Source organism: Lissotriton helveticus, chromosome 8, assembly GCF_964261635.1.
Source record: "Lissotriton helveticus chromosome 8, aLisHel1.1, whole genome shotgun sequence".
In the NCBI taxonomy this organism is placed as follows: domain Eukaryota; kingdom Metazoa; phylum Chordata; class Amphibia; order Caudata; family Salamandridae; genus Lissotriton; species Lissotriton helveticus.
This window is the reverse complement of record NC_136069.1, coordinates 990854738-990878661: the sequence shown is the minus strand read 5'-3', so window position 1 is coordinate 990878661 and position 23924 is coordinate 990854738. Positions and strand designations below refer to the sequence as shown.

Genomic DNA, 23924 nt, shown 5'->3' with positions numbered 1-23924 from the left:
GGGGAATTTCATGGCCCCAAAGACTTTGTCTACTTGCGGGGTCCCTCACGGTTCTTCTTTGTCCCCGTTATTGTTTAATGTGTACCTTCGCCCATTATTACATTCTTTGAAAAATCACAAGGTTAAAATTTTGAATTATGCAGATGATTTGCAACTTGTTTTTTCTTTGAATTCTGCAGATTCTGTGATGGAATTTCAGGACACAATGACCCACATCCAGAGGTGGATGAATCTGAATCACCTTAAACTAAACCCGGGCAAGGCAGAACTTGTTTTGCCCGGGAAAAGTGAAATTAGTTGGGGCCCTCATTTTTGGCCCCCAGATATGGGGGTCCCACCCACTAAATCTCCTACAGTCAAGAGGTTAGGGGTGATTCTTAGTGAAGATCTGTCACTCAAACGTCAGATAGGGGCGGAAGTCTCATCTAGCTTCTTTCAACTGAGAAAGATAAAGAAAATAGCCCATTTTTTTACTCAGTCTGCTTTGATTCAGGTAACTATTGCTTTAGTATTGTCCCGAGTTGACTTTTCTAACAGTCTGTATTTAGGACTCCCAGCAGGTCAGCTAAAGAGACTGCAACTCATCCAAAATCAGGCAGCCAGGTTAATCTGTAAGCAATTTAAATGGCAGTCCATCAGACAAGGTCTAGAAAAACTTCACTGGTTACCAGTGGCTCAAAGGGTTGCATTTAAGGCCGGTTGCATTACCATTAAAGCCTTGCAGAGCAAGGGTCCCAAATTCATAAGGAATTTGGTACTTAAATATGCTCCCTCACGTAACCTTCGCTCTGCTTACAAAGATCTGTTGGTTGTCCCCTCATTTAAGAAGAAACGCCAGGGCGGCAGCAGTTTTCACTCTCTTGCTGCCTCCCTATGGAATTCCATTCCACTCCCTTTAAGACAGTGTGATGATCTTCTCACTTTTAGACATGCCCTTAAGACGTGGCTTTTCAGACAGGCTTATCCTTAGACTAGATTTGTGCGGAGTGTGCTCTTAAAGTGCTATGTTGTGTTCCCAAAATTCCTATAGCGCCATGAAGCCCATGGGCGTACATGTGCTGTATAAGTAAATATTAACATAACATAACATAACAGTGGAGCTGTTGCTTCTCTTGGAGCTGGTGGAGTCACCGCTCTCGAAGCCGGAGACGGGCCAGAGTCACCTCAGGAGACGGAGAAACTTTATCTTGTTGGGGCACCAGGGACACCAACTGTGGCGCTGCATCCTTCGATGAATAATGCTGAGAACCATGGTGCTGCTTCTTATTGTGCTTCTTTGACGACCTCGAAGTATGCAGAGTCGGTGACTTGAATTGGGATCTCTACCTTCTTCTACCCCTTTTTTGTTTCTTGGCTTTCGCCATGAAAAATGTGGCCTGCCTCAATGCCTTGGGGTTCATGTGACTACATGATGAACACTACCCAACGAGAGACACCAGTCTTCATGGGGGTCAGTGATAGACATCAGACCCCCACATTCCCTGCATGGCTTGAATCTGGATTTCCTCTGGGTAGCCATGGTCGCTGCTACAAACACCCGAAGACTTGCAACAAAGAAACTCCCAGAAATGGAGAGCCCTGGAAAAATATATTATGTGTTGACGTGTGGAACAAAGGGAACTGAAGTCAGCATGCAGACAAGGTCTTCTTATGGCTCCAATGACATTATGCAGAGTTGCGTGCTGAGCCGTTCCACTGTTACGTCCTCGTGGAAGAGCTAAGGAGAAAGGTTTACGTGGAATGCTGCGCATGGGGGTAATTTAAAAGGTAAGGTATCCACAGGCAGATGTATCATCAGAAATTGACAATACTGTGCAATCTGACACTTTTGTTTGTCACACGTTTCCTAATATTCTGTCTTTATTGCTTTCCTTAAATTTTTCATGCATTATCTGATAACCTTCTGAGATTTCAAACTGCTCCCCCAAACTTGTTTCCATCAAGAAGATTGCTGGAGCCCACAGAGTCAGGGCGCAAGATCGCTATATTTTACTGCCTTAATGGGGAGGGGGTTGCTAGCTTTGCTCAACTACAAGGACTGCTGTGTGTTATCGTACGTGCTCAAGCTCAGCAAGTGCCTTAGCAGCAGGGGTTCCATGGTTCACTTCAACCACAGCAAGATACACCTGGTAAACATGACAATGTTTCACCTAGGGCGAGTAAAGAGTTTTTCTTCCTTTGAAGATAGCTCCAGTTCGCCTCATCAGTGCAACTTGTTGAATTGTTCCTTTCATCAGTTTCCCCCTTTAAAGTAGTATAGTCTTCCATGTAACATTCCACTCCTCTCAGATGGGAAGGCGTCCGTCCTATTAATTTTTGTTAATGCAAATATCTTCGATGTGGTATGGAAAGCTCAGTCTTCAATGCCTCATCAGTTGGTATAACAGAGACTATTAAAGCCCAGCTCTGGGACCAAGTTTGGAATTATCCAGTTCTGGTTTTGTTGTAAGTAGCAGAATCGGACACAAAAAGCAGCATCATGGTCAGCTGCAGGTCAGACTTGCAGCAGAAGACACTGACTCAGTAATGAAAAAGTCACGGAAACAAAAAGTTACAATTGGTGACATGATTAAATGTATCTGTGAACTAATGCGAACACATGAGGAGCACATGTACAAATTGTTGGTTTCCAACTTTAATATGGAATAGTGGCAATTTATGAAAAATGCGGACATCAACCATGTATAGCTTTGTGAAGCTGCGCGGTATGTTTTCTGGACAATTTTGTTTATTTTTCCCTTTGGCCTGCTCAACAATCTTGCAAGTCGAGTGAGAGTTGTCCCGCTTACTGACTAACAGACAGCACAGCTGGTCTACGATGTCAAGGTGGCACCTAAAATTCACCACCAATGTCCTCTCTGTCCAAGCTCTGCATGGAGGGGCCACATAATCAATGGTCTGAGGAAAAGCTACCTTACCTATACGCCTCTGGAGGGAAGTCCTTAATGCTCCCTCCCTGTTAAGTTTTCACAGCCCTCTGTAACTGGGTCCTTTGCTGTCATCCTACCAAAATGGACAGAGTGACTAGGTGGGGGTAGGGGGGCAGTGTATGTGTGGGTGTGTGTGTATAGATGGGGGTGTGTGTGTTTGTTTTCATAAGTCAGCGTGTATGGGGAGTCCACAGACCTCCACGTGTTGTGTGTATCTAAAGATGGCGGTCAGCCTTGTGCAAGGTTTCTGCAGTGTCATCCTGGACCTCATATCCAATCACTAATCTTCCCCAATCCAAACAATCAAACCATGTCATGGGTCGAGGGAAGGAGCACATCTGCCTCTTTGAAGCAACTGCATTTCCCTTGTCAGAGACTGAAACCTACCCTTACCAATTCCATACAAGGATTGGCCCACATTAGTTTTGGGGATAGGTTATTTTGTGGAATGGCTCCAGACTGGAGACTGACCTAACAAATCAGACCCACACATGAATCTGATCTGCAGCACATGGGCATGAGCATATCACAACAGGGCCACGTCATCCTCCAACCCTCAGAATTAGATGGGCCCTTCAAGGTTTGAAACATGCAAATCCTCTAATTAGGTAGGCCTGGTCATCAGGGAATGATGTAAGTTAAGCACACCACAGAAGGAGAGAATCACAGGCGATCAAGGACCAGCATCTCTGCTGGTCCTTATGAAAAGCAGACATCCATCAATCAATCAATCAGAGTACTGTGAGGGTCCCAAGGCACTGAGGGGAGAGGGGGGTGCTGCTACTGCTCGAAGAGCCAGGTCTTGAGGAGTCTTTTGAAGGCGAGTAGGTCTTGGGTCTGCCGTATGTGGGTAGGGTGGGTGTTCCAGGTCTTGGCGGCGAGGTAGGAGAAGGATCTGCCGCTGGAGGTCGTTCGTTGGATGCGGGGGACAGCAGCTAGGGCGAGGCTGGCGGAGTGGAGCTGGCGGGTGGGGGTGTGGAAGCTGAGTCTGCTGTTCAAGTAGGCTGGTCCGGCATTGTGGAGTGCTTTGTGTGCGTGGGTGAGGAGCTTGAAGGTGAGAAGAGATAGAGAATGTAAAACTGCTCTGCTGCTGACATAGAAGGAGGAGAAGGAGACTTTGTTATTTGTGCGAGAAGCTGCACTGCAACTGCTAAGAACATTGAGGACTGACTGACCTAAAATCAGGGACCGAGCTCAGCCTATTAGATTGACCTGTATGGGGCCGATGGATTAAAACTGGACATGGGCAGAAGGTCCACTCAGTTAGCTACCTAATCCAAAAACAACCAAGCACAACAACATCTGGCTCCAGGAGAAGCTTCACTGCCACCTGACCGCAATCACGGTGATCTTCCCTGTGTTAACCCCTCATATGCCTGTACGGCACCTGTACTTCTATCAAATGCTTCCTCAATAACTAAAAGATGGATATAACTACTTTACCTGTCCTTTTGTGCTGGTAATTTTGTGAAATACAGTTCTGAGGAGAAGTATTTGGCAATGGAAATGTAATTATTTCAATTGCTTAGTGTATGTATTTGTTTGATTTTCATGGTTCAGGTATATAATGGGATGTGCTACAGTTGTATGTGGTGAAAGTTAAACCTAATTTCCTATTCAAGAACAAATAATTCAAAAGCAGAATTTCAGGTTAAAGCAAGAGATTAAATCAGATAAAGAACGGTACAGAAATGTTGAAGATACTGGAATTATAGGTGACGTTGGAGGGAGAAAATGCAAACGCATTGGTGAATTGAAGAAAAACAAGAGTCACAAACAGACAGTATGGAAAAGAATCTTGTATATTCAGGATGGATTAGAAAAATGTACACAGAGAAAATCCTTTTGGCAACAATTACATAGATACGTGAGCAATAAAGTGTTGAAGCGATTGCCATTCAAAGCAAACACAAGGAGATGATTGATGGAGTGCTGAAACTTTTCAGACACTCACCCCCGTCACAGATCTGGGTTGAATCCATCAACGTTTCTTAGCCCACTTCGCTATACTAGTTCAGACCCAGCTTTATGCAAATCAGTCTTGACCCTGTGCCTCATGGGAACAGTCCAGCGCAAACTGACAAGCAAGGTCTTCCCTGGACAGGAAACATGTATCCTGGGAGCGGTTTCTGGGTAACACCCCTCATCAGCCAGGGTAGCTTGAATCCAGTGGCAAAGTGAGCAAGGGACCCATGTCTGGGCATACCCTGCCAACTTAGTGCAAACAAAGCAAACACAAGGAGGTGATGTATGGAGCGCTGAAACCTTTTAGATACTCACCCCCAGTCACAGATCTAGGTTGAATCCATCATCATTCTTTAGCTCATTTCGCTACCCCAGTTCAGACCCAGCTATATGCAAATCCTACTTGACCCTGTGCTTCATGGGCACAGTCCAGCCCGAGCTGCCAAACCAAGTCTTCCCTGGATTGGTTTCGGGGTAACACTCCTCATCAGCCAGTCTAGCTTGAATCGAGTGGCACAGGGACCCACGTCTGGACATAACATGCCAACTTAGGGCAAACAAAGCAAACATAAGGATATGTATTTGCTTTGTTCGCCCTACGTTGGTAGGGTATGCCCAGATGTGGGTCCCTTGCTCACTTTGCCACTGGATTCAAGCTAGCATGGCTGATGAGGGGTGTTACCCCAAAACTGGTCCCAAGATGCTTGTTTCCGGTCCAGGGAAGACTTGGCTTGGCAGTTCAAGTTGGACTGTTCCATTAGGCACAGGATCAAGACTGATTTTCATATAGCTGGGTCTGAAATGGGGTGACAAAGTGAGCTAAAGAATTATGATGGATTCAACCAAGATCAGTGACTGGGGGAGAGTGTCTGAAAAGTTTCAGAGCTCCGTCCATCATCTCCTTGTGTTTGTAATTGGCATTCAAACCTTGGCATATGCTGGAGAGATATCCATAAAACTAATAAGCAATATAGTCATGAAACTAAAAAAATACAAATTAGCAGCAGGATTTGATGCCTCGGCATTGTACTACAAGACATTTTGTATAGTGCTACTTTCCGCAGGATAAAAAGTTGTTGAGATTCAGTCATTCTAATAATACAGGCCATCAATTGAAACCATAATCTGTACTTTTTTGCTACAGAGGGTAGAACGTGATAACTTTTGACATATGTATTCTAGTATTACTTGTTACATTAAACAGTCATGGCTAAAATGTTGCCAGGGCTGATTCCTTTTTAATGGCTGGAGAAATGTCAGCAGAAAGTAACGACACTGTGAAGTTACAAAAAGTTTGACTAAAATATAAGAGGTCTGCATTAAGATTTTTAAATTAATGTATGTCACTTTCTATCCCAATTAACCATACAAATCAATTTCAAAGCTGTATCGATCAATTTATGTGAGTAAAATATTCGCCCTGTAAGATATGGTGCAAATCATGTCATAGCAAAAGTGGTCAGTCTACAGAAGGAGACAGGCATGTTAGGAATGGCACACACAGCAGGAAGGGTTGTCAGATATTACCAGTGAGACAGGTCATCCACCAGAGCAATGCCCTCTTTCGAAGTAGCGTTTTAACCCTAATTGGCCAGTAACGGCAGTTACGGTCTAAATCAGGATTACAAGATATGTGGTGCTCCACACAAAACAGGTAATTCTTCACCTCTAATAAGACACTCATCCCACTTATAATATCTGGTAACTTGGCTCACTCTAAATTACTGATGTCTCAGTATTGGCAATTTTGGGGAGTGGAGTTAACATGGATTAATAAGAGGCTCACACAATGAGACTGACAGGTGGCTGGGGCTTGTGGATGGGAATGGGCAAGGATTGGTACCATAACTAATCCATGATCAAAGGAGCCCTCCAAGGCTTCACAGAAGGCAAAGAACAAGTTACCTACTTTTGGTAAAATATTATCTGGTAGAGACTTTATTTAGCTGCAGATTCCTTACCTTTGAATTTCCCAGGCGTCAGGCTGGATCCGGAAACATTCGCTGAGCAATACCCCTTGCCCGCGACGTCAGGTGGCTCCATTAGGCTCCGCGTGACGTAATTGCGTCATTAGCGTTGGTTATGACGTCTCAGTGCTATATATAGGAGCCTCCCAGGCGCGCGGACGAAAGTACTTTTCGTTTTTTTAATGCCAGAAGCGCAGAGCCACGAAGTAACAGACGTAGTCGTGTTCAAAACTAGGGCCCTGAAAGGGGGGAAACAACCCTAGTCCTTCAATATCAGTCCGCTAGCAGGAAGGCATGGGTGGGGCTGTAAGGAATCTGCAGCTAGATAGTCTCTACAAGATAATGTGTTAGCAAAGGTAAGTAACTTGTTCATCTGATAGAGACTTCTAGCTGCAGATTCCTTACCTTTGAATCACATACCCGAGCCATACCATCCCGGCGGTGGGTTGCTGACTCACATCTTAAACTAAGAAGTCTTGCAGGACAGAATGGGCAAAATGTCCCTACCTGACCATTAATGCAGTAATGTTTTGCGAACATGTGCAAAGAAGCCCACATCGCTGCCTGACAGATGTCTTGGACTGGGACACCCTGAGCCAAGGCTGTATTCGCAGCCTTTACCCTGGTTGAATGGGCTCTTAAACCCTCAGGGTGCTGCTTCTTTGCCAAGGCATAAAAGCAAATTGATGCAGAGACCCAACGAGAGATGGTCTTTTTCTGCATTGCACTGCTCTTCCCTTCTTTGCTCCCACGTACCTCCAAGAGTTGGTAATCCACCCGGAACTCTTTTGTGGTGATCAAGGTAGAACGACAAAGCTCTTTTAGGGTCCAGTCGGTGGAGACACTCCTCTCCCTTTGAGGGATGCTGGGGGCAAAGAAGGTGGCCAAAATGATGGATTAACCCAGATGAAATCAGGACACAACCTTTGGCAAAAAAGATGCTGTGGTGCGAAGCACCATCTTGTCTGAAAAGGACATAAGGTGAGGAGGCAAGCAAAATAACGCTTGCTACTCATGCCCCACCCGGCAGATGTGATCGCCACCAAAAAGGCTGTATTGATGATCAACAGCCAGAGAGGAAAATTGCGCAAAGGCTCAAAAGGAGCACACATTAAATAGGGAAGGACCAAATTAAGGTCCCACTGTGGCATGACAAAGGGTGTGGGTGGAAATAAGTGAGCCAGCGTGAGAAACTGGGCCGGCATATTTTATTTTTTTATATAGCGCACTAATACCCAGAGGCTTCTAGGCGCTGACATCCACTCTCCTACCAGTTGTAAATAGTGCTGCGAGAGTCCTCTGAGATGGATACTATAATCTGAGTATCATCGGCATATGACACCATGGCAAAACTGAAGGATTTGATCAGCCTGGCATGGGAAACCACATATAAATTAAAAAGAGTTGGGTTGAGAAAAGAGCCCTGTGGGACCCCACATGGAAGATTTAAACTCTGAGAGCTCAGACCATTCAACTCCACGAATTGTTCACGATTAGAAAGGAATGAGTTAAACAATCAACAATTACTGCTGTTTGTTTCCCTGCCCCTCCGCCTCTTTGCCGCTGCCCCACCCCGCTCCCTGCCGCAGCTCCCCCGCGGCCCCACCCCCGCTCCCTCCAGCTTCTCCACACCGCTCCCCCCCACTCCCCACCCCGCTCCCGCCTCCCAGCTGCTCCTCCCTCCCACAAGGGTTCTTAAGGCGAGGCTCACGGGGCAAGGAGCTGTGACCTGACCTGACCTGGTCAGACCCGGTCGCTCCTCCCGCCGCGTGGCCCACCCCGAGTGTGCCCGGCCTCCTCCTGCTGCCGCCGCCGCTGCCTAGAAGAGTTCTGCCCCTGTTTGGTTTGGCCCCCTGATCTTGACTGTCCATTTGTGCCTGCTTCGTTTTACTGTATTTGTTATTGTATCGTCGTCGTTTTCTCGCTTTTTTACTTAGTTATTGCACCGTTGTCACTGCTGTTTGTTTCCCTGCCCCTCCGCCTCTGTGCCGCTGCCCCACCCCGCTCCCTGCCGCTGATCCCCCACGGCCCCACCCCCGCTCCCTCCAGCATCTCCGCACCGCTCCCCCCACTCGCCACCCCGCTCCCGCCTCCCAGCTGCTCCTCCCTCGCTCCGCCCCCCCCCCACTCTCCATTTATGGCACAGTGCATGCGTACGTGCAGCGTTGTAGCGCAGCGGGTATGCCAATGGTGCGAAGGCGCACCAAAGGCAGTCCCGTCTGCGCCCGTCTGCGCCTGGACCGCGCCCAGCGCCAGAACCCCTGGCCCCCGCAGATGCCAGCCCACCCGCCGGACTTACGACGCCGCCACCCTCAACGCACTTAACACCGGCCGGATCCCCGGCTGCCACCGAGCCACCCCAGGACGCACCCACGGACCCTTCACCTGCCAATCCTGCAAGTTCTCCTGCATCCGGACCTGCACTGCCCCCGCCAAGCCGAGCACCAACAGCAACCACCTGAAGTGCATCCTGCTCAACACCCGCTCCGTCCACAGACACGCCGTCGAACTCTGGAACCTCCTCGACTCCACATCTCCAGACGTCGCCTTCCTCACGGAAACATGGATGAACGCCTCCTCAGCGCCCGACATCGCCATCTCGGACGGATACAAGATCACCCGGAGGGTTCGCGTCAACCAGACAGGAGGAGGCATCACCATCGTCCACAAGAACACCATCCGCATCACGACCAACTCCGACGACATCCTCACCACCGCCGAACACCTGCACTTCCAGATACACACCGACCCCAAGACCACCCTCAGAGGCACCCTCATCTACAGACCCCCGGGACCACGCACACGATTCAGCAAAGACATCGACGACTTCATCAGCCCGCACGCCCTCCCCTCCGCTGACTACATCCTAGGGGACCTCAACTTCCACCTAGGGAACACCAACTACAGCAACACCACCACCCTGCTGGACAACCTCGCCAACCTCGGACTCAAGCAACTGGTGACCACCCCCACCCACTACGACGGCCACACGCTTGACCCCGTCTTCTCCTCCAGCAATGACATCTCCTTCAGCCACGCCACCGGACTCCACTGGACAGACCACAGCTGCGTCCACTTCAGCTTCCATAGGACCACGATCCACCACCACCCGCAACAGATCCCCCGCAGAAGCTGGAACAAGATCACCACCGACCAGCTCTCCACATCCCTGAGCCAGAACCCTCCCGCCAGCTCAGCAAACCCCAACCAACCCGCCAACAACCTCACAAGGTGGATCACAAACTGCGCAGACGACCTCACTCCACTGAAGACCCTCCCCATCAGACCCGGCAGCAAGAAAGCATCCTGGTTCACCGACGAACTCAAAAGCTCCAAGAAGAACTGTCGGGCCCTCGAGAAAGCTTGGCGCAGAGACCCGACTACAGACAACATGACCACCCTCAAGCACGCCACCCGAAAACACCACCAGCTGATCCACACCACCAAGAAAACCCCATTCAAGGAACGACTAGACAACAACGCCCACAACAGCAAGGAACTCTTCAACATCATCAAAGAGCTCTCGAACCCTAGCGCCGGAAACAACAACATCACCCCCTCACAAGGCCTCTGCAACTCGCTCGCCTCGTTCTTCCACAGCAAGATCGCAGATATACAAAACAGTTTCAGCACACAGCCGACGCACCCTACCACCGTACCAACGCCCCCCACCACCACCCTCCGCGCCTGGACCCCGGTCAACACCGAAGACACCATCCGCACGATGAACTCCATCCACTCCGGATCACCTACCGAACCCTGTCCTCACCACGTCTTCAACAAAGCCGACTCCGTCATCGCACCCCATCTCCGGGACATCATCAACACCTCCTTCGACACCGCCACCTTTCCAGAGAGCTGGAAGCACGCCGAACTCAGCGCCCTCCTGAAGAAACCTTCAGCGGACCCCACCGACCTCAAAAACTACCGCCCCATCTCGCTCCTTCCTTTTCCTGCCAAAGTCATCGAGAAGACCGTCAACAGACAGCTGGCCGCCTTCCTCGAGACGAATGGATCCCTCGCTCACTCGCAGTTCGGATTCCGGGCCAACCATAGCACCGAGACCGCCCTCATCGCAGCCACTGACGACGTCCGAGCCCTGCTCGACAACGGAGAAACAGCGACCCTCATCATCCTCGACCTCTCTGCAGCGTTCGACACTGTCTGCCACCGCACCCTAGTGCAGCGCGTCAACAACATCGGAATCCAGGAGAAGGCACTGGAGTGGATCATCTCCTTCCTCGCCGGAAGAACACAGAGAGTCCGCCTCCCCCCGTTCAGATCCAAGTCCACCGAAGTCATCTGCGGCGTACCACAAGGATCATCGCTCAGCCCCACTCTCTTCAACATCTACATGAGCCCCATCGCGGCCATCGCACGCCAACACAACCTCAACATCATCTCCTACGCCAACGACACCCAGCTGATCCTCTCCCTCACCAACGACCCCGCCACCGCCAGAGCCAACCTACACGAAGGGATGAAAGACGTAGCCGAGTGGATGATGAACAGCCGCCTGAAACTGAATTCAGACAAGACGGAAGTCCTCATCCTGGGATCATCACCCTCCGCCTGGGACAACTCCTGGTGGCCCCCGGCCCTGGGCAGCGCACCCAAACCAACGGACCATGCACGCAACCTGGGCTTCATCCTGGACTCCTTCCTATCGATGACCAGACAAGTCAACGCCGTCTCCTCGTCATGCTTCAACATCCTACGCATGCTACGTAAGATCTTCCGGTGGATCCCCACCAAAACCAGGAAGACGGTCACCCAGGCCCTCGTCACCAGCCGTCTGGACTACGGTAACTCCCTCTACGCCGGAACCACAGCGAAACTTCAGAAAAGGCTCCAGCACATTCAGAACGCCTCAGCACGACTCATCCTGGACATCCCCCAACACAGCCACATCTCTGGACACCTGAGAGACCTGCACTGGCTCCCCGTCAGCAAGAGAATCACGTTCCGACTCCTCACCCACGCACACAAAGCTCTCCACAACCAAGGCCCCAGATACTTCAACGACCGCCTGACCTTCTACACTCCCACCCGCCAGCTATGATCGACCAGCCACGCCCTCGCCGCCGTTCCCCGAATCCGAAGAGCCACCATGGGAGGAAGATCCTTCTCCTACCTGGCTGCCAAGACGTGGAACTCCCTCCCCATCCACCTCCGCCTGACCCAAGACCACCTCTCCTTCAGGAAGCAACTCAAGACCTGGCTGTTCGAGCAGTAGCGGACCCCCCTCCCCCAAGCGCCTTGAGACCCTCCGGGTGAGTAGCGCGCTATACAAATGCTTTGATTGATTGAATCATAGGGCGGTGCCAGCAATAGGATGTAGAATTGCTGGGACCCCAAGGAACAATCCAAGGTGAGTAGATAGGGACCCCACGGCGTGCGTGTGCAGTGTGTAAACACGACCACATGCAAGTCTATGTGCCAGTCGTGGTTGGAATCTTAAAGATTAGGGATCCTGCCCAGTGGACCTTGCAGAAACCCTGTAGAAGACAAAAGGTTGGAGAGTCATCCCACAAATGGCTACCAAAGTACCCAAGTTACTTATCCCAGGGAAGCCGGGTGCATAGGTGTGAAGTGGTGTTGGAATCCGCCGTAGAACCCAATGAAGGACTTCAGGAAAGTGACGCTGCTGGAAGAGGAGAAAGTGTCCATAGGAATCCAAACGTGGATTCTTCTGGAAGAGTACCTGAAAGCAGAGGGGATAGAGTCCGGGTCACTAGAGAGTGATCAGGGGCTCGGTAGACGAATGCCCACCGATGTCGGGTGCTTCAGCATAGTGGACGGTGACCTTGACTCTGCAGCTGCAGGGACCAGGCAAAGCTGAGGACGCCCAGGAGCCAGATACTACCTGTCCCTTGAAGGATGTCGGGAGCACCAACAAGCCTTGGCAAAGGCCACCGACGCAGGAGGTCAAGAAAGTGTATGGTTCGGACCAGCAAGGTCCAGGAGGCCCACCACAAGCCGGGGAGTCAGGGCAGGGCTAGAGCAATCACGGGACCCCAAGGAAATCAAAGCTGACTTTCAAATGGACCCAGAGGCCAACGGCACAGAAGTCGCGTGAGGACCTCGAGCAGCCCACCAAAAGAGGCAGGCCACGATGCACACAATGTGGTATGGCCGAAGATTCTGGTCACAGGAGGTGCTTGGGGTTGGGGCTACTTGGTGCCCAAAGATCTTCTTGCAAAGATGCCAACAAGCCTTTGCAACTGCAAAGGTGCCAATGTACTAGGGGTTCAGTTAATGCTACTCCCACTCGAGATGCTGGCCTCAACCTTGGTCACAGGGGTGAGAGGGCCTTGGGGGCTGAGAAAAACCACCACCTGAGTTGCAGAGCCCATAGAGTCCGGAGAAGTTCGGGATCTGCAGACCAGTCGTCTTCGTTGAGGGGCCTGCGAATGTAGGGTAGTGACTCCTTCACTTCAAGGGAGATTACTTTGGTTGTCCTTGATGCTTCACAGGCCTGGAAGGTTCCTGGAGGATGTACAGGCACAAATGATGCAGCAGAGACGAAGTCATGCCCAAACGAAGACCAGCGAAGTCCAGAGTACCCAGATGGTAGATGTACAGTGGTTTCAATTCTGAATCTTGTCCACGACAAATCTAAGGTTCTACAGCCAAGTAACCCCTTAAGAAACCACGGGAGAGGGTTGGAAAGATTCAGGGGAGCCTCCCAGGGGAGGGTCTGGACATGGGGGGAGGTTACTCCCATGTCCTTGTTCAGTTTCGCGCCAGAGCGTGAGTCAACGGCTCTCAGGACTGGTTTGAACTGGACTATGCACAGGGAAACCAAATGTGCCCCTAATGTAGACTTTCAGGTGCTGGCAAGCGCACTACTCTGTTCTAATACACTAAATCCTGTCTGGGAGATGGTCACACCTCCCAGTGACAGAATGCCTATTGTCCTGCCTTCCCCTGCTTGAGCTTGGCTCAGCAGGAGGAGGGCAGAATTGTGGCTCTGGTTGTCAGCAACCATTTTGTGCTGTCTGGAGCTAGAAGGCTGGTACCGAGAACACAGAGAGCCCCACGGAGGGCTTTCCTGGTGGGTGAAATCATACCTCCACCAGTGTGGGGGTATGATTCCAACATGTTTGACACCAAACATGATAGTGTTTGTTGCAGCTGTTTTTGAGATGGTCATCACACAGCCACGTAATGCCCCTCTATATTAGTATATGGTTCCATCACTGACAACCTGGGAAAATGGACTCCGTAGGCTGCAGGGGTGTCCTGCTCATGCAGGGGTACCCTCTCACTTAGAGCCAAGCACCCTGCCTTCAGGATTGTAAAGGCCTGCTACAGGGGTGGCTTATAGGTTTTAAGTGCAGTGACCCTTAGATATAGTAAACCTATATATTTAGTAAGTGGTGCATGAACCAACTTACACAGGCTGCAATGGCAGGCCTGTAGTTCCATTTTGAATGGTCTTTCATGAGTGGCATAATACATGCTGTCGCCCATGAGAGACCTCTGGGGTATCTATGCTCTGGGTGCATGGGTACCATATACTAGGGACTGACACGGGCACCTCAGTATCCAATTTGGGGTGTACTAAAGCACATAACACAACATTTTAGGGAGTAAGCAAATAGACTGGGATCCTGAATATTAGGATACCGGTCAGACTAGTCAAAACACAGCTTAGTACCAGGCAAAAAGCAGGGGTAACCATGCAGAAAGATCCTACCTTCCTACAGCCAGCCCTTTTAGAAATCTATTCATAATGGGAGACTTGAAGAGAGATGGCTAGTCTGGCAGCCGCAAAAAAGCAGACAGAACAGAAAGGTAATCCTTGAGAGTTCCCAAAGCAGAGCCCTGCTGGGCAGGGGTTAGAATAAATAAAAGGACAGTAGAAAGAGAAGCAGAAAGAGATGGTCAATGGACCTTTCTGTGCAGTATAATACAAATTTCTGCCAACGGCAGGCAAATACCACCTATGGGGAGGGCCGCCTGGCCGCCAGAATAACATTACAGACTTCGGGAGGAAGGTCAAAATCTATTAGCTGTCGCCGCTGAATCACCACGCATGGAGGCGCAGAGTTGACAGATTCAGGTGGAGAACCCTCCCCTGCTGCTGCGACAGAAGATCCTCCCAAAGGGACAGCCTGATCGGAGGATTGATACTCATTCTCAGAAGCTCTGGATACAAGACTCTCCACGCCTAGTCCAGAGCAACAAGAACGACTTGGGCCCGGTCGTTCCTGATCTTCATCAGAATCCTGGGCCGGAGTGGTATGGGCAGAAAGGCGTACAACAGGTCTGAGCTCCACTAACGATGAAAGGCATAGCTGAGCGATATCCACTTTGGAAACTCCTGCGTGCAGTAATGCAGACACTGCTCGTTCTCTTCGGTGGCGACCAAATCTAACCAAGGTTCTCCCTACTGCTGAAAGAGGCCTTGCTCCACCTCCGACTGGAAACGCCACTCGTGATCCACTAGGCATCGACGGCTGAGTTGCAAGGATGCTGGAGGCCATGAGGCCCAACTGCCTCAGAGTCAGTCTCACCGAAATCCAGGATCGAGGCTGAAATATCAGAATCATTGCCTGAATATCCTGGACTTGCTGCTCGGGAGAATAAGCCCGACTCTGCACTGTGTCCAGAACAGCTCCGAAAAAAAGGGAGCATCTGAGGAGTCAGATGTGACTTCGGCACGTTTATAGAGAACCCCAGCGAATGCAGAAGGTTCGCCGTAGTCTGAAGGTGGGAGATGACTGCCTGGGGCGAGGACGCCTTCAGCCAGTCATCGAGGTAGGGGAAGACTGACACCCCTAATCTGCGCAGATGAGCTGCGACCACCGCCATCACCTTGGTGATCACTCAAAGGGCACTGGCAAGGCAGAAAAGGAGCAGGGTAAACAGAAAGTGATCGTGGCCTACCTTGAACCGCAGGTAATGCCTGTGGCCTGGTAGGATGGGAATGTGAAAATATGCGTCCCGGAAGTCCAAGGCTACCATCCAGTCTTCCTGGTCTAGGGCAGACAAAACCTGAGCCAGAGTAAGCATTTTGAACCTCTCCTTTTTGAGGAACAGATTGACGGTCTGAAGATATAAAATGGGTCACACACAGTCCCTTGTTCTTCTTCGGAATCAGAAAGTAGCGGGTATAACACCCACTGCCTACTTCTAACACCGGGACCCTTTCTATAGCTCCCTTGGCCAAGTTAAATGATCCTTCGTTAGCCGTTCCTGATTTGGCAGAATGAGAGTAGGAAAGGAAAGGAAGATAATATCGCCCTCTCGGATGATCTTCCAGATCCACTTGTACGATGTTCTAGATCTCCAGTGGGGGAAATGATGACGAATTCTCACACCAATTGGAGTAGTGTGGCCCCGCAGAATCAGCCTAGGAGTGCTTGGAGGCTGCCACTGCTGGGGGCAATGTGGTCGACGACTTCTGGCCTCAATTCCAAGCTCTGAATGCATCGTGTCCATGTTCTCATACGGCTAGGGCAATCTGTGGGGGGTGGTGGCTGGGGTAGGGTTGACATGCCTGGAAACCCCTTCCGTTGCCACGAAAGGAAGACTGGCCACGGGGGTGGAGGAAAGGCCCAAGGATCAGACCGTAGCTCGAGAGTCATTGAACCTGACCAGGGCAGAATCTGCGTTTCCCCAAAAAAGGTGGATTCCATCAAAGGGCATGTCCATCAAATTCACTTCGACATCACCTGAGAAGTCAGTTGTACGAAGCCAGGCATGGCGCCTCAAGGCTACCGCCGTTGAAATCGATCTATCAAGCGAATCGGTCGTATTTAGGCCACACTGTATGGTGAATTGTGCTGCATCTCTCCATCCTTGACAGCTTGGGAGAGGACTCAAGTAAGCCCTGCAAGCGCCCCACACCTCCTGCCGTTACTTTGCTCTTTGCCGCTTTTTAGCATTTCTTGGCAATTTTAACAATCTTTGTTTTGAATGTAATTTTTAGGCATTTTATTGTACCTGTATTTCTGCTGCTGCTCATTTGCACACTTTGATCTGTTGCACTGATTGAGCCGACCCCGGTCCGCCGCGGCTGACGTGCCATTTGAGCTGAGGGAGGTTCCTTCTCCCCAGTACTATTTCCGGTAGGACGCGGTCTAGTAGTCCTCCGGAAAGACGGTATTTAACTTCCAATGGTGCGGGTGCGCAGCGGACGCGCCGAAGGCACGCCTAAGGCAAGCCCGTCTGCGCCCGTCCGCGCCTGGTCGGTGCCCAACGCCCGAGACGCTGGTCGTTTTTCGAACAAACTTATTAACTATTCAGCTAAGGAGCTTCTTTTACTTAAACAAAGGAGGGAGGGTTGCTGCCTGGTAGGGTCGGGACACAGTAGCATGGGTGTTGGTTGTGGGTTCTCACTTCCTTTAGAGGTGGGATCCTCAGCCTTAGATGCATCCCTGACTCACCAGAACTATGACCAGGAGAATTCTCAGGAGAGAAACACATTCTATGGTGGGCTTGCTAACGTGAGATCCTTGGGAAAGCACAGGTATGAAATAGCTCAAATAATAGATAATTGGGGGCTGGATATCCTTTTTATAATGGAAACATGGGCAGATGCGGGCTTGGATCCTGATTTTATCACTGCCACCCCTGTGGGGTACAGAGCGGTTAGAGTAGATAGGACTTATAAAAGAGGTGGTGGAGTTGCTATCATTTTTAGAGACTGTTTGCAGTTACTATTCACCCGATTTCCACTCCGTACTATGAGGCTCTTCAATTTACATGTAAACTCAGTGCCAAATTGACTTTTAAGGGCATGCTATTATATTGTCTTCCAGGCAAGAGAGCCAGTTTTTTAGCCATTCTTGACTCCATGTTAGAAGCCACTCTTTTAAATAAAGACTTTACCATTCTTGGAGATTTTAATTTTCATTTGGAGAACTTAGACAATAAAGAGACGACCATGTTGTTAGATACTTTAGGGGCGGCTGGATTGGTTCAGTTGGTAACACCACCCACCCATGTGGCTTGTCACACATTGGATGGCATTTTTTCATCTGCTAATGAGCTTAAGATTAAAGATGTTGTTCCTTTATATGGTCTGATCATTCACTTATTAGATTTAGTCTTCCTAGCAGTAAGATTGGACAGGTTGGTAGCTTGAAGCCACCTGCTACCTCCTGTAAAGCATGGAGTAAAGTGGACAAAAAAAGTCCTTCGCACTCAATTGGAAGGTTCATACCCGCAACTTTCGGATAATGTGGAAGCCGCCGTCACAAATTATACGAATTGTATTTCTGAGGCGATCAGTGTTGCGGTTCCTATCAGAAAGCTATCATGTAACAGGACTATTCCGTTGGCGCCTTGGTTCTCTGATCTGCTCCATAAGGAAAAACAGCACTGTCGCCGTATGGAACGACGCTGGCGACTGAACTATCTTGATTCAGATAAGCAAGCGTATAAGATGGTACTAACAAATTATAAAAAACTACTGATTGCAGAAAAGAGTAATTATTTTAGTAAACAGATTGAATCAGCAAAGAATTCCTCCAAAGAACTTTTTGCTGTTATCAATAAACTTACAGTACCTAACGCACCGGGTAGGACGGGGAACCAACAATTCTCCAATGATATGGCAGCTACATTTAAATCTAAACTCTGGGACATTTGAAATGTTTTTAATGATGATTCAGTTCTGTACATCCGAGCATGACTTAGACTCAGACAAGAGCAGTTTGCTCAACTTTTCCTCCGTTTCTCCGGAGTTAGTGAGCAATTATTTAAAGAAAGCTAAGGCAGGTTCTCCATTGGATCCTTGCCCACCAGCTTTTCTTAAAGATTTTACAGACTTGGTGAGCCCGGTGCTTGCGGAAATTTTTAACATGATGTTTTCCTCTGGCATCTTTCCCATCAGCAGGAAGGAGACGTCCATTCTTCCCCTGCTAAAAAAGCCCACTTTAGATGCCACTAATACTCTTAATTACCGTCCCATTGCCCGCTTACCCTTACCGGCAAAAATTGTGGATAAAATATGAATATTCAATTGACACATTTTATCAATGAAAATGAACTGTTGGATCACTCCCAGTTCGGTTTCCGCAAGGAACATAGCACAGAAACATCACTCATTAAGGCTACGGAGGAAATCAGAGCGGTAATGGATGGAGGAGGCACAGCTGCATTGGTGCTCCTCGATTTATCGGCCGCGTTTGAATTGGTGCACCATACTCTCTTGCAAAATCGGCTGAAAAACCTGGGAGTTGATAGAACGGCCTTGGCCCTTCTGTCATCCTTCCTGAAAATGAGGAGATCTACGGTGTCTCTTGATGGCTTCAACTCTGATCCTTACTTTTTACCTTGTGGAGTGCCGCAGGGCAGTTAGTTGAGTCCTTCTTTGTTCAACATCTATGTCTCCGAACTGGCCCCTCTGATTAGAAAATTTGGCTTTAGAGTGACGTCATACGCTGACGACACCCAGATTGTGGTAGCTGCTTATAAACATCAGAGCTCTCCTACTCTGCAGTTTCAGAACTGCATGATTGCGATTAACAACTGGATGAGCAGGCATTGCCTCAAACGTAATTCCAATAAAACAGAAGTTTTGATTTTTGGCAATTTGCAGCCTACCTGGAGCAATCTGTGGTTGCCAGTTGAGATGGGTGCGCCTCCCAAACCTACGGTCAAAGCTAAAAACTTAGGGGTGTTGGCCGACAATAGACTTACATTTTGTCAACAAACCAATGCCATTGTGTCAGCTTCTTACTTTCTTATAAAAAAAAAATAAGAAAGATACTCCTGTATATTCCTGTGGAATCCCGAAAAACAGTAGTCACAGCGATTGTGCAATCCAATTTGGACTACTGTAACAGGCTTTATCTAAACGCCCAGAAGCAATGCCTTAATAAACCTTCAGGTAGTTCAAAATTCTGTAGCGCGTTTACTGCTAAATCTTCCACGGCATAAATCGATCTCGAATGAGATCCACAGGCTGCACTGGCTTCCAGTAGGTCAGCGTATCAAATTTAAAGCACACTGTCTGGCCTACAAAGCTTTGGCGCATACAGGTCCTGCTTTTCTCCAGAATCTCTTTGTGTGGTATCAGCCAACTAGACAGCTCCGCTCGATGGGGGCAAGACTGTTGTCGGTGCCCAGAATTCGGACCTCTCATGAAGGGTGGCCGTGGTTTTTACTACGGCACATCGAGATTGTGGAACTCTCTTCCACTAGAGATCAGGAGTGCCAGTTCACTTGTCGGTTTCAAGAGAAACTTAAAAACATGGCTGCTCCAGGGCTATGCGCACAGGTTACTTGTGTCCTCAGCGCCAAGACACCGTTTGGTATTTGTGAGCTCTTATAAATTTAATTAACATTAACAGCCCGGGCCTCCTCCAGGACTTGTGGCAGCACTTGCGCAACCGTCTCCCATAGGGAACGGGAGAAACAGCCCAATAAGCATGCAGTATTCACCGACCGCATTGGTAGGCCGGAGGAAGAAAACAACTTCTTTCCAAATGAATCCAGCCCCTTGGATTCCCTATGCGGAGGGAGGGGCAGAAGTTAATGTGCTTTGGGATGTAGAGGCCTGCACCATAAAACTCTCTGGGGTGGGGATGTTGGCTGAGGAACTTTGGGTCGCCCGGTGCTGGGCGGTGGCTGCGTTCAATCGTACTATTCACAGGACCCCCTGTGCCAGGTTTGGACCATGTTCCTAGAAGGACATCTGTAAGTGCCTCATTTAAAGGCAACAAGGCTTCGAAAGTGGAAGCCTCTGTCACATTGCAGGTTAACACTAACCTGATAAGCCGGATATAGCGGGAGCGATGTGAAGCTAGTTTTCCTTTTCCTCTATATGGAATCACCTGTGAGTACTAGAACACTCATCAGATAAACCACACTTGGGGAAGGGGAAAAAGGGACAAAGGAAACAATAAAGTTGCAGCAGTCAATCGTTGCAGACGTACACTGATGAGGAGTGGGGTTAACCTTTCTGTCTCCTGCGTTAACTCAGTGTCTCCTGAATAACGATAAAACATATCACACATAAGTATACACTCAATGCCAGCAGTTTTCTATCAATGTGATATGTCTTTGAATGTCACTTTCTTTTAATAAGGGCTGCTTTCACCTTACATAAAAATTCTCAAAAGGAAAAAATAAAGAAAGAAAAACAATTGAAGGCTAGAAGAATACACCACTTCAGTCATTAAAGAAAAAGCGGAAGTATCTCCTCAAAAATAAAGAAACATAGTCAGCAAACAGATAATGTAAAAACTTATCTGTTACCAGTCAGACCACTGGTGTAATCCTGAAGCCATAAGAATCAAAGAGATCTTCTTTTCACAATCCTGCCAAAAAGAAACAAAGTCATATGCCTAATCCGAGCCACTCAACAGCTCTAGGGCTTTAGGAAAAATAAATGATCTCTCAGGCAAGGTCACTCCATCTTTTCCTGCACGGTAATTTCCACTACTGTGCTAATTAAATGTTTTGTAACCAGTGTGAACTAAACCATAAATCCTCGCATGTCCTGGAATAGCTTCCTTTCTGAGGAATCCTTCTGCACAGCAACAATTAACTTTGGACCTTCAGATAAGAAAATGCTCTGAAGGCTCGCGCTCACAACGCAAGGCAATATTTTCAAGAATAGAGCAAGTTGGCTCTTCTGGGATTCTGAGAGGCTCCGAAATATCCAAGAAGAAAAATAAACAGATTACGGAGCGGCTTGTGGGTCTGGCAACACAACTGCCTCAGCAGCTCAGGTGACAAGCACCGGCTTCCGGGCAGGAAAGATTATGTAAAGGAAATGACAGACATAGAGACAGGACTAACATTTCCCTAAGAGTTATGGGAGATGTGGTGCACTCCTTTCATTCCGACTTTCATACCTATTTGACCCTTAAGCCCTGTTTGATCGTGACAGCCATAAATTGAAGCACCTCAGTCAAGAGATTAGTCCTGACCTGCACCAAGGGCAGCTCCAATTCAAGGACCTCGGCTGCCCTCTTAACCACCATGGCATAGGATGTCCCCTCCTACGTAGCCACTGTTGGAGGAGAGAGCATGCAGAAGTATCCAGTCCACTGGCTTCCCCAAGTTCCCCATACCAATCCAAATTCTGCACAGAGACTTTCTGGGTTTTAAGAGGGTCCCCAGATCCCTCCCATTCCTCTCCTGAGCCTAGCACATCCTCAAAGTGCTCAGGTAACAAAATAGAACCTGTGTGTTCTGTTGACGTCAGAATCAGCGTCTATCGACCCCGTTCTGGCTCCAAGTAGTCGGGAATGAGGATGGGGCTTGCGCCAGCGATGGGCATCAGTGACGTCGTATGCACCAACTTGGGATTTGACGCTGGGGAAGGCTGCATTGGCAAGACCGGCGTCTCTGGGGCCCCACCATCGTTGTGGCCGGAGCCAACTGCGTCGAACCCAAAGGGGCCCCTTCCGAATCCGCGGTGCCGGAAGGCTCACCAGAGGGGTCGTTCAGCTCAAATACACGATGCATGGCCTCGTAAAACTCTTATTTGAGCTTCGGCTCCCGGAAATGGTGGGAGATGCAAAGTCGACTCTGGCTCCACTGAACTGTGCCTAGATCGTCGGTGCTCCTTACCTCTCTCGAAGACAGATGCCAGTTGAGGTGAAGTCCGCGTGGACTTCTTCTTCTTCTTATGCCTCTTCCCAGAGTGTCCCGAGGACCTTGAATGGGAGGTAGAGGACTTAGAACTCCGTGAGCAGTCCTGCGACCTACTCTTCTTCGATCAGGACCGTGACCTCCTCGGAGTCTCAATTGATGGTGTAGACTGCAGGGCCACAAGTAACTTCATCACTCGCTCCCTCAAGGTCTTCGGAGCCATCGTTCAACAGTCCGAACACGACTTCGTATCATGGTTGCGCTCGAGAAACCACAGACCTACTCGGTGTGGATCGGTGACCAACATCATGCAGGAACAAGTCTCACATGGCTTGAAACCTGTCTTCCTTGAAGACATCCCTTGCACACGAAGTCGGAATCCAAAATTGTCAACAAAAGTTGAGACTAAAGCCTGACAAAAAGTGTCAGAGAAGTAGCTCTTCCCGGATCGGCGCTTAACTGGCACGGAAACAAAAGAAGTGACATTTGCGCGCCTGGTTGGTGCCTATATACGCACACCAATGTCATAACTGATTCTAACGAAGCTGACGTCAAGCATGCCCGAATGGAGCTACCCGACTTTGCACGCAAGGGGTATTGCTCAGCAAAAGGTTCCGGATCCAGCCTGACACCTGGGAAATTCAAAGGTAACAAATCTCCAGCTAGAAGTATCAATCAGACACCATATTTTAATTAAGAAAATAAATTATAGTTACAAGTGAAAGCCAGCAAATTAACAATATTCTTAAGAAAAAAAATAAAATAAATCAATCGGTTACAAAATGCATTACGAATTATAGGTAAAGAAAGGCATGAAAGCAGAATTTCTGGTGCAAAAAGAGTTAAAGAAACATAGCAGGGTGCACAGAAGATGTGTATTATTCGGCATTACTTTGTAATTTTCAATACAAGGCATTTTTCGTCTGGTTCTTCATGACCTACACATCCATACATACACCACATAACTATAAAATTGAGAATACATAGTTTAAGATTAATGGTCTACGAATTCTCAACGTAAGTGACATTTCTTTTTATATATTTTACCACTGTTAAGTTGAGGCAGCAAGACAAAGATGATTCCACCGGGGCTAAATACCTGCAGAGGAGGTTTAAGCAATACTGTCCGTCGCGATCTCTGAGATCAGAATCGCAGCTCCTTGCCATTGTTCCTCGTGTGAGGAGGGCCCGACTGGGAGGTCGCTCTTTTATGCTTCGGGCTCCTCAGCTTTGGAACTCTCTGCCCTTCGCGTTACGAAGCAATTCCAACTTGCTATCTTAGGAAGGGCCTAAAAACCTGGCTGTTTGCCTCTTAGATTTTAAACTTTTTCCTCCCCTCTTCTTTTCCTCTGTGTGTTATGTTTGCTTTTCAGGATGTTAATAAAGCGCCGGGACACTCTTTTGAGTAGCCGTGCGCTATAAAAGCCACAATATAACATAACATAGCATAACAATGTTTGTGGTCTCTTGCACATTCATATCTTGAGATTTTTCAATTTAT

The 23924-nt window shown here is 48.8% G+C and overlaps 1 protein-coding gene across 2 annotated transcripts in view; it reads right to left on the bottom strand.

Moving 5' to 3' along the window:
* Positions 1 to 23924, bottom strand: part of LOC144771845 (omega-amidase NIT2) — a 555629-nt gene that overhangs the window by 418244 nt on the left and 113461 nt on the right. The gene's annotated exons all lie outside the window — the stretch shown is intronic.